This window comes from Anabrus simplex, chromosome 2 (assembly GCF_040414725.1).
Source record: "Anabrus simplex isolate iqAnaSimp1 chromosome 2, ASM4041472v1, whole genome shotgun sequence".
NCBI lineage: Eukaryota > Metazoa > Arthropoda > Insecta > Orthoptera > Tettigoniidae > Anabrus > Anabrus simplex.
The window spans coordinates 842,637,410-842,652,410 of record NC_090266.1 but is presented as its reverse complement, the minus strand read 5'-3'; positions in this window follow the sequence as shown (position 1 = coordinate 842,652,410).

Below are 15,001 nucleotides of genomic sequence, written 5' to 3'. Positions count from 1 at the left end.
TCTGAAATACACATCAAAATTTGGTCATTTTTATATAAAAATGTGGTATTGAGTGAAAATATTTTATTTTAATTTTTAATATCAGTTTAAATGAACAAAATAGGGTTGTTAGTAACGGCGAGCGCCCACAATACATCACTCAGTCTACTGCAGATCTTAGCAGTGTTACCATAATTTACGAACAGTTTGCTGGTCATGAACTGTTATGATCGGTAGCAGAGAATTGGAAATAGTGTTTCACGCTGCTACGTTCAGGGCCAGTCAAACAAGCAGTCGACATCAACCATGCAGGATGAAATGATGATGAAGACAACACATACACCCAGCCCGCGTACCAGCGAAATTAACCAATTATGATTAAAATTCCCCGACGCGGGACCTGTGTGACCAAAGGCCAGCACGCTAAACATTCAGTTATGGTGCCAGACATCTCTAATGTTTTAAACAGCTTACGCTAAAAGGGCGCACAGACTTTCGTCATTCCTTCGACTTGCTTCACTGAAATCTTTACTACCCGGCTTACTTTTGTCATTGATGAATGTTCACACAAATAAACTTTTCTCAAGAAATGATTTATAGAATGGTGAAAACTGCATCAAAATCCATCCAGTTGTTCTCGAGATTGGCCGTAACAGACAGAAAGACAGAGAGACATACAGAGAGACAGACAGAATCGAGGACTTTATTTTATACTATGAAGAGATATCGATGGCTGAGAACGAAGTAAGGAATAAGAGTTACGATTTACAAAGCGGTCATCGTCATACTTCAGGAAATGATCAGAGGAGACTCTTGAATTTCACCTTGAGCAGTGATTAAAGACTTACTTCAGAAATATTTACCACACCGAAGGTGTCCACTTTCAATTTATATCATTTTTGACCACTTTTTAAATCCCTCCCCGCGCGAAGTTTTTCCTTTGATTTGTGCGTTCAAGCCAGTCTTTTGCTACCTGCTTTACGTCGCACTGACACAGATAGGTCATATGGCTAAGATGGGATAGGGAAGGGCTAGGAGTGGGAAGGAAGGGGCCGTGGCCTTAATTAAGGTACAGTCCCAGAATGTGCCTGGTGTGAAGATGGGAAACCACGGAAAACCATCTTCAGGGCTGCAGTCAGTTGGGCTCAAACCCACCATCTCCAGGATGCAAGCTTACAGATGTGCACCCTCAACCGCACGGCCAACTCGCCTGGTCAAGCCAGTCTTAAGCCAGGTGCACATTTAGCAACACCGACTAGCAAAGCCCATTTGAATTCGCCCGCGAAGCGATAAGATTGGCTAAGTACAGCAGCTGTTAAAATGACTACGGCGCGAGAGAATGGAGTTTTAAAAATTATTTATGAGAATCACCAACCCTCTAACGCTCATATGCATGATTCACGTCGTTTCCGACCACCCTGTATTTGAGGTGGAGATTTAAACCATGAACCGAAAACAACTTCCCAAAAATGTAAGTAATGCCAGGTGGAAGTGAGGAATCACTAACTGGAAGCCCATAAGAGCTCCATTTCAAGAAAGTTAAGCTGGGCGTGTGTTCTCCACGGATGGCAATATGTAGAGAAGAACTATATCAATGTTGTCGATATTATTTTATAGGGAGATGATCATTTCTTTTTCCATCTGTCAAACGTCGGTTTCTGTGACGCCTGAGTTGAGAAGATCTTGGACTGGGAAGGTATCAGAATATGAGCTTCGGGCCACCAATAGATAGGTTCAAACATGCTAACTCCAGGATGGCAATTTAAAACCTTTTTTTGCTATGGGCTTTACGTAGCACCGACACAGATAGGTCTTATGGTGACGATGGGATAGGAAAGGCCTAGGAGTTGGAAGGAAGCGGCCGTGGCCTTAATTAACGTACAGCCCCAGCATTTGCCTGGTGTGAAAATGGGAAACCACGGAAATCCATTTTCAGGGCTGCCTATAGCGGGATTCGAACCTACTATCTCCCGGATGCAAGCTTATAGCCGCGCGCCTCTACGCGCAGGACCAACTCGCCCGGTCAGTTTAAAACTACACGACCCGTACCGTGCAGACAACTCGCTGAGTTGAGCGAGTGATAGTGATCATACAGGCCTCAGTACCCTTACGATATCTTGTTTCTCAACTAACTTTGCTCTACGGGAGCAAAACGTGAATGTGGGCAGTATGTAATTCGTGAAATAGAAATAAACATGAAAATCTAGAAAATAATTGTTCGTATCAACGGCAGGGAATATTACATTATATTGTTTTGTATTGAGCAGAAGAAGGTTATACTAAGACAGTGGTCTGGTAAAGACAGGCAGATAAGAAGATTACTAAATAGATTAAGAAGCATTGCCGTAGAAAGCAACAGAAGCAGAACGATACATCAGACATGATGACTTAGCCAATGATTTGTATAAGTCTGTGTTAGGAGATATCCGAGAATAATGGTCGAGAGGATTCGTCGTGATGACCATACGGCACCTCATAATCTGCAGGCCTTAGAGCTGAGCAGCGGTCGCTTGGTAGGGCAAGGCCCTTCAAGGACTGTAGTGCCATGGGGTTTGGTTTGGTTAGGAGACATAGAAATGAGACAACGGAAGATGCGATGAAATGTAATGGATGTGCTTAATTCACTTAGGAGGATTTACATTCATACTGACCGCAAATATCTGCTATGAAAATGCCTCGAACCATTCAGTGTCCAATAATCGTTGATGAAATAATAATTTCAGGGCACTAGCTACTCCCACCAGCACAACGCATTCAAATATGGAAATTCACTTGTGGCGAAGAGGATATTGCTTTGAAGTGCGTCTCAGTTCTCTGTCGCACCCTCGCCGTATGTTGAAGGAACAAATCCAGTGAAATTCGATACACTCCATTCGTGTCGCGAGCAGGCAGGATCCCGTACGGCGACGAGGAGAAGCGAGTGTTTAATATTTCAAATAGTTTACAACTCAGCACTTTAAACCTCAAAATTGCACTTTCTGTGCTCTTTCCTCACCTACTTACTGCATAGTACATTGCGGCAAACAAGTGATTTCAGAGATACGAGATGTTTCCATTGAGTTCCCTAACTCAGTAGAATAGTACTCTGGGGTGCATCGAAATATGGTTCACAAATATTAATTCAGATATGAGTAAACAGTTCTATCAGCAACAGTAGTAATATCGATCTGTGGGAGTAGATACTTTAGAAGATAGTAATTTAAGCTCATATAACCATTCTTATTTATTTGTTCTTATTTATGTCGATGTCATTTAAGGTGAGGGCATACCGAAAATAACATTTTCTGTAATGTTGGTTCCATTTACACGAAATTTTAGAAGTCGGTTAACAAGGCTCCAAATAAAGAATTTAAAATGTAGATTGAATAGAGGAAGTATTTCTGAAATTATTGTATTTGTAAAAACAACTATTTTGATAATGTCTCAGTGCAACCGTCTTCCATTGACCTATAATTCTGAAACTTAGTTGCTTGGGTCGAAGAAGTTAAAATAATAAATTGCGGTAATATTTCTGGTTTCAGTGTGATCCTTACTTTTAATAAAACCGGGCGAGTTGGTCGTGCGGTCAAGGGCACGCGGCTGTGAGCTTGCACCCGGGAGATAGTGGGTTCTAATCTCACTGTCGGCAGCCCTGAAGATGGTTTTCCGTGGTTTCCCATTTTCACACCAGGCAAATGCTGGGGCTGTACCTTAATTAAGGCCACGGCCGCTTCCTTCCTACTCCTAGGCCTTTCCTATCCCAAAGTCGCCATAAGACCTATCTGTGTTGATGCGACGTAAAACCACTAGCATAAAAACTTTTAATAAAACTTTATTAGTGTGTAGTATTGCATCATAAAATTGTTTTTATACATATTTTAACATAAAATATTACTAAAAGTTACCAAACGTTACTAAAACTTATACTAAAACTTATGAATGCATGCATATATATATATATATATATATATAGAAAACTTTAAAGTCATTGAGTGAAAAACTAATGCGCAAGAACCATTTTTAATTTAGAGAAAAAATCAAGGTCTACCATCGCGTAACTTACAAAGCGAGGAGGTCCTGCATCAACGTGAGTCCCTGATTCTGATTTAAGATTACAGAAGTTGGCTGACTCGTCTCATCGTTTTGCAAGGGCTTAGTGAGCCAGTTCATTAAAATTGTCACGTGAATCCTGTGGCACACTAACTTTACTATTATACAATGTACTTCATAGGTAATTATTTTGTATGAACTATAGAAAATATATTTTAATTTTTGTAGTAGATGAGTAACCAATTTATTCTATCCTCAGAAAAATGTTTACAGGTGTGCGTGAAGTATGGCTACATCGTGATGTCATTATATTTATTTTGAGTTTTCAACTTAAATGTAATTCATTTGCATTTCCTTCCTTCTGATGCCCAAATTTTCATTTCAAATGTTGAACGATCTCATCACTTTGTTTTCTACATACATAAATTTTTCACATTTTGGTTGCCAAAATATGGCTGATGGAGACGACTATAAGTACTTACTTCCAGGTTAATAAAATACTAATCAATGATCTAGTTTTGTTAGTACCATAGTAGGATGTTCCTTTTTTATTTCAAGGAGGTGTAGTTTAATGTTGCGTCTGAATATTTTTACTATTACTGTTTTTTAGAAAATGTCTTGCTCCTTTGTTGAATGGTCACTGTAACAACCTTCGAAGAATAATTTGTAGTCTACAATCTTCCTGGTGTACCAACCGACCGACCCATCGCTGCACGGCCCACGTTTTATGAACTACCGTTATTTTATTTATGGCCTTATCCCAGTTAATTGGCGGTTGACCCTACATATGGTTTATGCAGGCATTCATGGCAGTTTTGCGTGCCTCTGTGGTATATGATGTGTTTTGTGCAAAAGAATGAGATGTTCGTTGACATTCATGTCTGGTTATTTCTTCTGGGTTTTCGTGTTTGTCGCAATATATTGTCTTCATATACACACAGTGCATCACGCTACCAACCAGCAGGGGAACATTAAATTGTGAATACGTCCCTCCATATGGGAGCGTGAATCTGTGAACTTGCATTCGGTAGATAGTGGGATCGAACCCAACTTTCGGCAGCCCTGAATACGGTTTTCTATGGTTTCCACTTTTCACACCAGGCAAATGCTGGTGCTATACCTTAATGAAGGCGACGGCCGCTTCCTTCCCACTCCTAACCCTTCCCACTCCCATTCTCGCCACAAGACCAATATGTGTCGGTGTGGCGTAAAATAGCCTACTTTCTAAAAACAAACCACAAATACATCTTCAAACTCAATCGACGTCAAAATGATAAGGAGAATGAATACTGAGCTTTAACTAGAGTCTAGCCACCTGACAAAAAAAATGCCCTCACATTAGCTGTTATTCCTGAGAATAGCCAATGTAAGAGGCCAGAACAATGCACTTCCGTGTAAGCAAGACAGAGCGAAGGGGAAATGGGAGACAGAGATATAGGAAAAAAAAAGTTGCTATTTTGCTTGTCGTCGCACCGACGCAGATAGGTCTTATGGCGACGAAGGGATGGGAAAGGCCAAGGAATGGGAAGAAAGTGGCCGTGGCCTTAATTAAGGTACATCCCCAGCATTTTCTTGGTGTGAAAATGGGAAACCACGGAAAACCATCCTCAGGGCTGCCTAAGCGGGGCTCGAACCCACTATCTCTCGGATGAAAGCTCACAGCCGTGCGCCCCTAACCGTACGGCCAAGTCGCCCGGTGGCGAAACTTTCGTCATGTAATTAATTTCCGTCAAACGTTCGGCACCTTTATGATATCTGTGCAAAACTACAATCTAGAGTTTGAGCGACCTAGCTCATCGGAAAGTTGACAAAAATCTTCGGACATATCCATTGCAGGATAGAAAGCGTACTGGATTATGCATATATAGGCTATATATATCAAAGAAACTGACTACGGACTAGTGATACGGAATTTGTGTGAAAACCAGGAGAAATGACCACGTTCGTACACGCAGCTACCGGTAGTGTGAAGAGATGAAGATCGTGCTGCAGGACGGCTAATAGCACAGCGTTCATAATTTATTGAGTAGGTATCCTGTACAGAGGAGCCACGTTAATGAGAATGAAGTGTTGTGAAGGTGAAAGAAACGAAATTACAACGGCAAACTTCACACAATAAACAATGTAGAGCTTGCTAAGTACACAGTGTTATACGTATACAGGGTGCAATCCTTCACACCGTTAATGGCCTTAGTGGATGTCTCCATGTAAAAAGTCGATATTCTGCTCAGTTAGTAAAGAGCGCAGAACGGAATTTAAGGAATGACCCAAGGGAAGAACTCACCAATGGATAATTCAAATACGAATTACTCATCAACAACACTTATACTATGGCATGAAAAATCACTTCGTTCAGTGTTGAAACGAATATTCTGTATATTTCGATGAAAATACTTGGAAATATTCCTTCTAATAAGGTCTAATAAGATACAATGGAGAAATCAAACAATGTAACTAAGGATTACTAAAAATCTACGGTTCCCTCTATGGTTCAATGGTAAAGTGTTGTCCTCCAGATCCCAAAATCTTGGGCTCAAAGCCAGCAGAGGTAGTCGGAGTTTTGTAGGCGGAAATAACTCCATTTGTCTCTCCATATTATACCTTTCCGCCATTAAAAATATCTCTGGTGATACATTACGTGTTTATGAGACACAATTAATTAAAACTCAGTCTTAGATTGTCCAAGAATTTCTAGTTCCTTTACCATTACATAAAGGGAACGTCGAAATTAACTCACAGGTGTTCTAAAAGACGTTAAACCAAAATGTCTGCAACACGGTAGCCTAGACAATAAGATTACTTTTAATTATTATTATTATTATTATTATTATTATTATTATTATTATTATTATTATTATTATTATTATTATTATTATTATTATTATTATTATTATTAATATTATTATCATTGAAAATATCAAACTTGAGAAAGTACGTGACATGAGTGACTTACAGAAAACTGTATTCGGATGCTCTTCTCTCTAAACCACTTCTCTTTCTAACAACGAGAAATCTAGCCTTTAATAGCTACTTCGTGTGTCGGAGATTTGTACTCCCAATATCCACCAGGTGTGTTCTGCACAGGTTATTTCAATGAACATGTTCTCAAGAAAAAAGTTTTATCAGAATTTCTCAAAGTGTACGATAAGGATAATGAACATTTGGTTTTTAGGGACTTCAGTTGCCATGCTTACAATTACTCGATGTGGTTAAGACTTTCTTACCGACCACAGTTTAAAAATCTTCTTGACACAATTGATTGTTTTCCGAGATAGTTGTTGTGCTGCAGAGACTTTTCATATTTCTTCCAAATATGCGAATGAGGCCATTTGTTACCTGTCTGTTAGGTCATCAGCCCAGAGGCTGGTTGGATCCTCAAATAGCACCACCAAAGACTATGCAGTTATAGGGAAACTGCAAAAACCAATGGCAGAGCCCAAATTAGGCGTACTAGGCTAGATGAGGAGTGAGGTAGTTTGCCATTGCTTTCCTCACTGGAACAGAAGGTGCCACTGCAGCACGACTGATCCTATGAGTAACACCTTTCATACCACTCAGTGTGGTCCAAATGTCATTACTCAGCAACACCCATACCCCAGCAGCTTCCATATTGTCACAGACATGAATGAGACTGGGACTTCGGTGGAAGCTACACTTTGCTCTGGCCTGTGCCAAGAGACGGATACTAAAATACTGTATTCATCAAGAAATGGCAACAGGAGGATTTGTTACCTATAACATTTTAATTACGTAGATTGCATAATTCATTTAATGGGAGAGGAGCATATACCGATAATACTGATGAAAATGAAAATAAAAATCCACAGCCTGTTTCCAGTTTCAACCGAGCCAGGAATGGAATGAGTGAAGCCCCCAGCTAGTGGCGAGGATAGGAATTGTGCCAGTTGCAGAAGCTTGTCGCACTCTTCTGAGGCAATGATTAATTAGTTTACGGATGAAACGAAACTATATTGGAGAGTGTTGCTGGAATGAAGGACGACTGGGAAAACCGGATAACTCAGACGATAGCCTGTCCCGCCTCCGCTTTTTCCATCACAAATCTCACATAGAGTGACCGGGATTTGAACCATGGAATCCAGCGATACGAGCATGAGCCACGGAGTCACTGTTAATTCTGATAATATTTAACATCAAATTTCGTCTCATAACAATTAAGTTTAGTGCATCAATGATATTTCGTTTTAAATTTCGAAGTAAAATGTGAACAACTTAATACTGGCCCGCCTAGCAGTCGTCGCAACTTCTCTGTGTTGAGTTACTGGGTGTAAAAGGATGTTATTTAGTTGTTCGTTCTGAATTCTGACGTGATCGTCCGAAACAGCTGTAAGAACAATAGTTTATATATGTTGCACCATTCAAATTGAGACACTTTATGTTTTGAAAGAAAGGCAAGCCGAAGATGGGATTCTTCGAAATTCTCACCTGTGGTATTGCAAAGGAAATTACGAGCGTATTTTTTGTCAAATTTAAACTCATCTTAAGTGACGGAAAAGTTCCTTGCATTCAAAGTGCCAGTATAAACCTTGTTTTTACGACTTAAATATCCCGATCAATTGCTGCAGAAAATGTATTGAAATAGTGGCGAAAGTTCATCTAAAGTCTCCTTTGAGAGCTGAAATAACCAAATTACTTCCCGCTTAAAGAACCAGGCAGTGAGCTAAATCAAGGGATGATTGATAACATAATGTGTAGGGAATATGTTACGAGTGGTAAAACCACTTAAGGAATCTTGTGCCACAATCTCAAAGTGAACAAGGACACAGGATGTCATTCATTGCTTTCGTGAAACAACGACACTTTGCGCGCATGGATTCAGGGCTCATGAGTTGTAGGTTTTGGCATAATTTCTCCATATGGCTGCATTCATAATGAAATAATAATAATAATAATAATAATAATAATAATAATAATAATAATAATAATAATAATAATAATAATAATAATAATAAATTTTACGTTCCACTAACTATTTTCAAGGTTGTCAGAGACGCTGGGGCGCCAGAAATTATGGACTCATTCTTCCATCAAGAAGGAGGCGCAGCTCATATTTCCAATCACTCTATGCCATCTTTCAGTTGTTTCATTGCTGCAAACACCTGAATCTTCCGTGCTGTTCAGGAATATCGGCCCAGTGATTCGTGAACGTGAGATTGTAATCCAAGTACCAATATTTTCTGAATGAAGTAGTGTTTCAGGAATTGCATGGCGAATTTTCGATGTCCGGAGTCAGATATTTTGACTATTCATGAAATCCAGCTAAATTAAAGTGAGCTTCATTGGCAAAAAGTAATCTGTCTAACACTCCCTTTCCACGGTGATTTAACAAACTGCTGAAACCGTTCGCAGTGAAAAAATCCATCTCTGCGTCCAAAAACGTCAAATCCTCAACGACAGAAAATGTATACTGATACAGCTGTAGCTTCTTTATTGCTACTCTGAACACTGCGAGACAGATACGCCAGTCTCCTGTGCCAATTTCCGCATGGATTTAGGCGAAATTTTTAGAAGTCTATTAGAAATACCCAAAAGTTTCTATTCCGTTAAAATTGGCGGTCTAGCGCTCTTCGGAGCATCGACTACTTCAGCGCACTAAGAAATGCACTTATTAAATATCGCACAACGTCACGATTCGGTAGAACCGAGATGAGAAACCGTTCGCGAAATCATTTTTTTTTTTTTTTACAATTAGCTTTACGTCGCACCGATTAGATAGGAGTTACGGCGACTATGGGAAAGGAGAGGGCTAGCAGTGGCAAGGAAACGGCCATGGCCTTAATTAAGGTACAGCCTCACCATTTTCCTGGTGTGAAAATGGCAAACCACTGAAAACAGTCTCCAGGGCTGCTGACAGCGGGGAGCGAACCTACTATATCCCGGATGCAAGCTCACAGCTGCGTGCTCCTAACTGCAAATCGCCCGGTAAACTTCTTTTCACTGCGTCCATGCATTTATCTAATTTCCAGAAAATCCACTCCACTAAAACATTCGCTCCTTCACCTTAACAGCACTGCATCCCCTCGTGTTGGCTGAAGCGTTATCAACATAGGCAGAGTCACTGCTAGCCCAAGTCATTGCGGAGAATCATTTCCAACGCAGTGTATGATCCACTTTTGTTTTTTATTTAAAATCCCTTCAATTACTATAGTTTTAAAGAGGCACAGGGAGGTTAGAATTTTTCCTGGCAGGTGTTGCAAAGCATGCAGGAAACAAACGACACGGAACTGTTCCACATGTAGAGCCTCAAATTCCTCCGACCTCATTCGAAATCGAATCGGCTGCCTTAGGTACAGGAAAACGACTGCCTAAAAGTGCCAATGAGATCGGCGATTGTACTATTTTGAAGATATTTAAAAATGCTGATTCACCCGATGTCTATCCCCATAGCTGACTGGTCTGTGTATTTGCCTTGGGGCTTAAGTGTCCCGCACTTGTTTCGCCGCTTTATTGTGAAATATTAATGGTAAACATTTACTTCCTCTGTTTAGAGACTGTTCGTGTTGTCTTCAACATTTCTGCAACTCACACACCACACATATTTTGCACTCAAGGCAGAGGCCACCCACCTTCGTTGGAGGACCTGACTTACAAGGCTGCATCAGAATGTAATTATTATTATTATTATTATTATTATTATTATTATTATTATTATTATTATTATTATTATTATTATTATTATTATTATTATTATTATTATTATTATTATTTTACTATTTGCTTTTCGTCGCACCGGCACAGATAGGTCTTACGGCGACGATTGAATAGCAGAGGCCTGGGAGTGGAACGAAGTGGCCGTGGCCTTAGATAAGCTACAGCCCCAGCATTTGCCTGGTGTGAAAATGGGAAAACACGGAAAACCATCTTCAGGGCTGCCGAAAGTGGGGTTCGAACCCACTATCTCCCGTACGCAAGCTCACAGCTGCGCACCCCTAACCACACGGCCAAATCTCCCGGTCATTATAATAATAATAATAATAATAATAATAATAATAAAACAGGGCCGCATCTGTGGTGTAGTGGTTAGCGTGATTAGCTGCCACCCCCGGAGGTCCGGGTTCGATTCCCGGCTCTGCCATGAAATTTGAAAAGTGGTACGAGGGCTGGAACGGGGTCCACTCAGGCTTGGGAGGTCAACTGAGTAGAGGTGGGTTCGATTCCCACCTAAGCCCTCCTGGAAGTGGTTTTCCGTGGTTTCGCACTTCTCCTCCAGGCGAATGCCGGGATGGTACCTCACTTAAGGCCACGGCCGTTTCCTTCCCTCTTCCTTGTCTATCCCTTCCAATCTTCCCATCCCCCCGCAAGGCCCCTGCTCAGCATAGCAGGTGAGGCCGCCTGGGCGAGGCACTGGTCATTCTCGCCAGTTGTACCCAGCGACCCAAAGTCTGAAGCTCCAGGACACTGCCCTTGAGGCGGTAGAGGTGGGATCCCTCGCTGAGTCTGAGGGAAAAAGCCAACCCTGGAGGGAAAACAGATTAAGATAGATAGATAAAACAGGACAATTATGCAAAGCAAAACGCAATATTCATGAACAATACAAGTATATATTCATCTCCATCAATTTAGTACAGCTCACATAGGTGGAAATTTATGTCCGATCATTTTGAAATAATACATTTCATACAAGGCATTGTGCGCCAAAATTATGGGCCGGACAATTGATATGCCCTAGTTATTCCGCTCAACATTTAAAACCGTATTGCACATACCAATGAAGCTGATAGAGACAGTGTGGAAAATGTCATCGGTTTATGTGCTAAGATTGGAAACAATATATTATGTCTATACAATATTCTCCAAGTTAATCCTACTATCGTTATCAAGAGACAGTAATTTGCTGAATGTAAGTCGTGATCATTTTGGACCGTTTACAAATATTCACCTGTTTTCATTTCTTCTTCAATTACTAAGCTTAGTATATACGAATCGTCAGAAATATTACGTATCTCTTTATATTCTGTATGTTACTGAATAGATATACAGAGTGAAGCGAAATTCGTGCACTCGGGCGTCGCAGCGCGACTCCTCATATGCCAGCAATAAAAAAAAATGTCTCTCACAAAAGTTCGTCCTGCGAGTCTATCCGAGAGAAAATGACGTTGAAGAGTGGCAATCTGGCAACACTGTAACCACATGTAGGGTAACTACCTCTGTCAGCACATATTTGTCGTGCTGTACATTTGGTGCAATGGATAGAGTTTTGGGTTAGCATGCAGGAGGTCGAGGGGGTCGATCCTGGTTTGAGGCGTATGTTTTATGTAGCCCAGGTGGTATGGTATCTGGCATCTTAATCGTCAACAGCGATTGCAGCGGGTCCTCTAGAAACCATTTGCACTTAAATACTATGATTCTAGATATGCACAAACATTCGTTTTCATTGCTCAGCTTTGAAAGATGTCCTTTTCACGTCGTGGGTGTGAATTTATTCGCACCATTTCATTTACTAGATGCGTTACAACGTGTTCAGCGTTACTAAATTTTGTAAATGTAGGATACATGTGACCTACGAAACGGTGTCTTACTGTATTATAGTATGTAATGTCCGATGGAAATTAGCAAATTAAAAAGTGCGCCTCAACCCAGGATCGAACCCTCGACCTCCTGCATGCTAACCCAAAACTGTATCCACTGCATCAACTCTACAGTACAACTAGTATGTGCTGTTAGAGGTAGTTAAACTGCATGTGGTTACAGTGTTGCCAAATTGCCACTCTTCAACGTTCTTTTCTTTGCCGGATATACTCGCAGGGCCAACTTTTGTGAGAGACATTTTTTTATTGCTTATATGTGAGGAGTCGCGCTGCGACCCCCAAGTGCGCGAATTTCGCTTCATCCTGTATATAACTATGTATTATTCCATACCGCCAGGAATACGGTAAAGTGCCACTGTTTGAATGCATACCGCCTTACGGCAAGGAGTATTATTATGAGCAGCCTGCCTTGATGCCATGAACCAATAATATTCTTTTAAACATCGTACTTCAAAATACGTTAATATAGAAAATGGGCCAGACGTTGGAGTATTGGCTCTCTGCTCGCACAATGCGCGAGGTCAATCCAAATCCTCTTTCATCAGCACCATACGGCAGTGTGTCGACATTGGAATTGTTGGCAGCTTTCGAAGCCATAGCAGAGTAACGAGAATTAATAATACTATCACGTTAATGCGTTGAGGACATAAACCCAGCAGTACTGCCTCGCAAAGGTTTGATGGCCACAGCAGAATTCAAACTGAGAATTTTATAGACGCAGGAATAACAAATTTTATAGCAGCCTCACGACAAAATACCCTGAATTTTTATTCCAGTGAGAACGTATTACTTGCATTGCATACGGGTTATGACCGGGAAAGTGGTAACCCTTAATGAAGCGAGAAATTAAGATTGTAATTATCGCTGTCGATACATTTACGTAGGTATCACAATAACTAAAGTAATTTACAGATTTCGCAGCAAGAGGTGACACAGAAGTAATTGCTCCTCTAGAACTCTGTTAGGTTAACGATATCTTAGATGACTAAAATAAAAACTGGGTATTATAGTGTTGCTCACAAGATTTACAAGAAAACCGAGTGTTATTTTCATACAGACCATGAAGACCTTTGGAAGATTGGAACATTAAGGCTTCTATTTTATTCAACCGTTCTACTACGCGGGACTGGGAGCTTAGCGCTATACGTCGCCCCTTCGCATAAAGGAATTGCATGGCACTCATTTTTGTCGTAGCGAGAGTGAACATAAGGGTCATGTGCCACTCCACAAGTGGAAGGTTCGCATTTAAATTTTCTGTATTCCTAACGGAGAATCATAACCCACATTCTTCTAGGTGAATAGAGCTCGTTAAGGCCATACCTAGGCAGCCCCTGTTCAACAGGTAAATTCCATGGTAAATATTTTTCATTGGATTTGAAATTTGTTTACCTTATATCCTCCTGATGCCGTTGCTGGCAAGATGTAGTGTTTACACTGCACTATGTCTTCTGGTTTGGGCTAGAACAAATTTGTTACTTTCATTGACCTGTCTCAGTCTCATCCTTGGCTTTGACAACATGAAAGTGACTGAGGTATGAGCGATGCTAATAATACCATTCCTTACGCAACCAGTACCTGTTATGAATGGTGTGAAAATATCAGTCATAGAGTCTGTTGGTGCATGCATTTCAGTGGGCTTGGCAGACATTTATGTAATAGCAACTTCTGGCACGGTGAAGAAAGCAACGGCAAACTACCTCACTCCTCATTTCCCTAGTATGCCTCTTCAGTGACGGCTAAGCTATCTATGACAGCTGGTGGTGGAACGGTGGAGGACCGCCTTCGGGCTGTATACCCAACATACATACATACATACATACATACATACATACATACATACATACATACATATCCTCCTGAGGCCCAGAACACTTCTCCTTCGGTGAGATCCCATAAAAACGAGTACTTCTATAACAGTGTTTCGGTGGGAGAGGTTGGAGTGATAAGTACATGAAGGTATATTAATTTTCAAAAACATTGAACGCTAACATATGATCAATTTTTATTTCTTACTAGCAAGATAACCGTGCTTCGCTATACTGAAATTTATAATTAGATGCTTAACGTTTTATATATAATCCACCGAAATTTGCGATCTGACTCGTTTTCTGAAAGAATCCGCCAAAATTCGCGATCTGACTCGTTTTCTGAAGGATTACGGCAAAGTTCCTCCCATTTTTCAATATTTCTTTCCAGCAATCGATTTCGTACTCCCGGGCTAAGTCCAGGTATTCCACCCGGTCAGTTGGTCCCTAAATCTCAGCCATCTTTTCCTATAAGCATTTTTAATATGTTCAAATCCTTGAGGAGATCCGGCGTGGTGTCGTCTTGGGTGCCTTGGCGGTACTGAACCCGAGTCATTACCCGTCCAGGACACATTTCGAGCGCGGTCCGCACATTTTGACGACGGTCCAAGACATTATTATTATTATTATTATTATTATTAT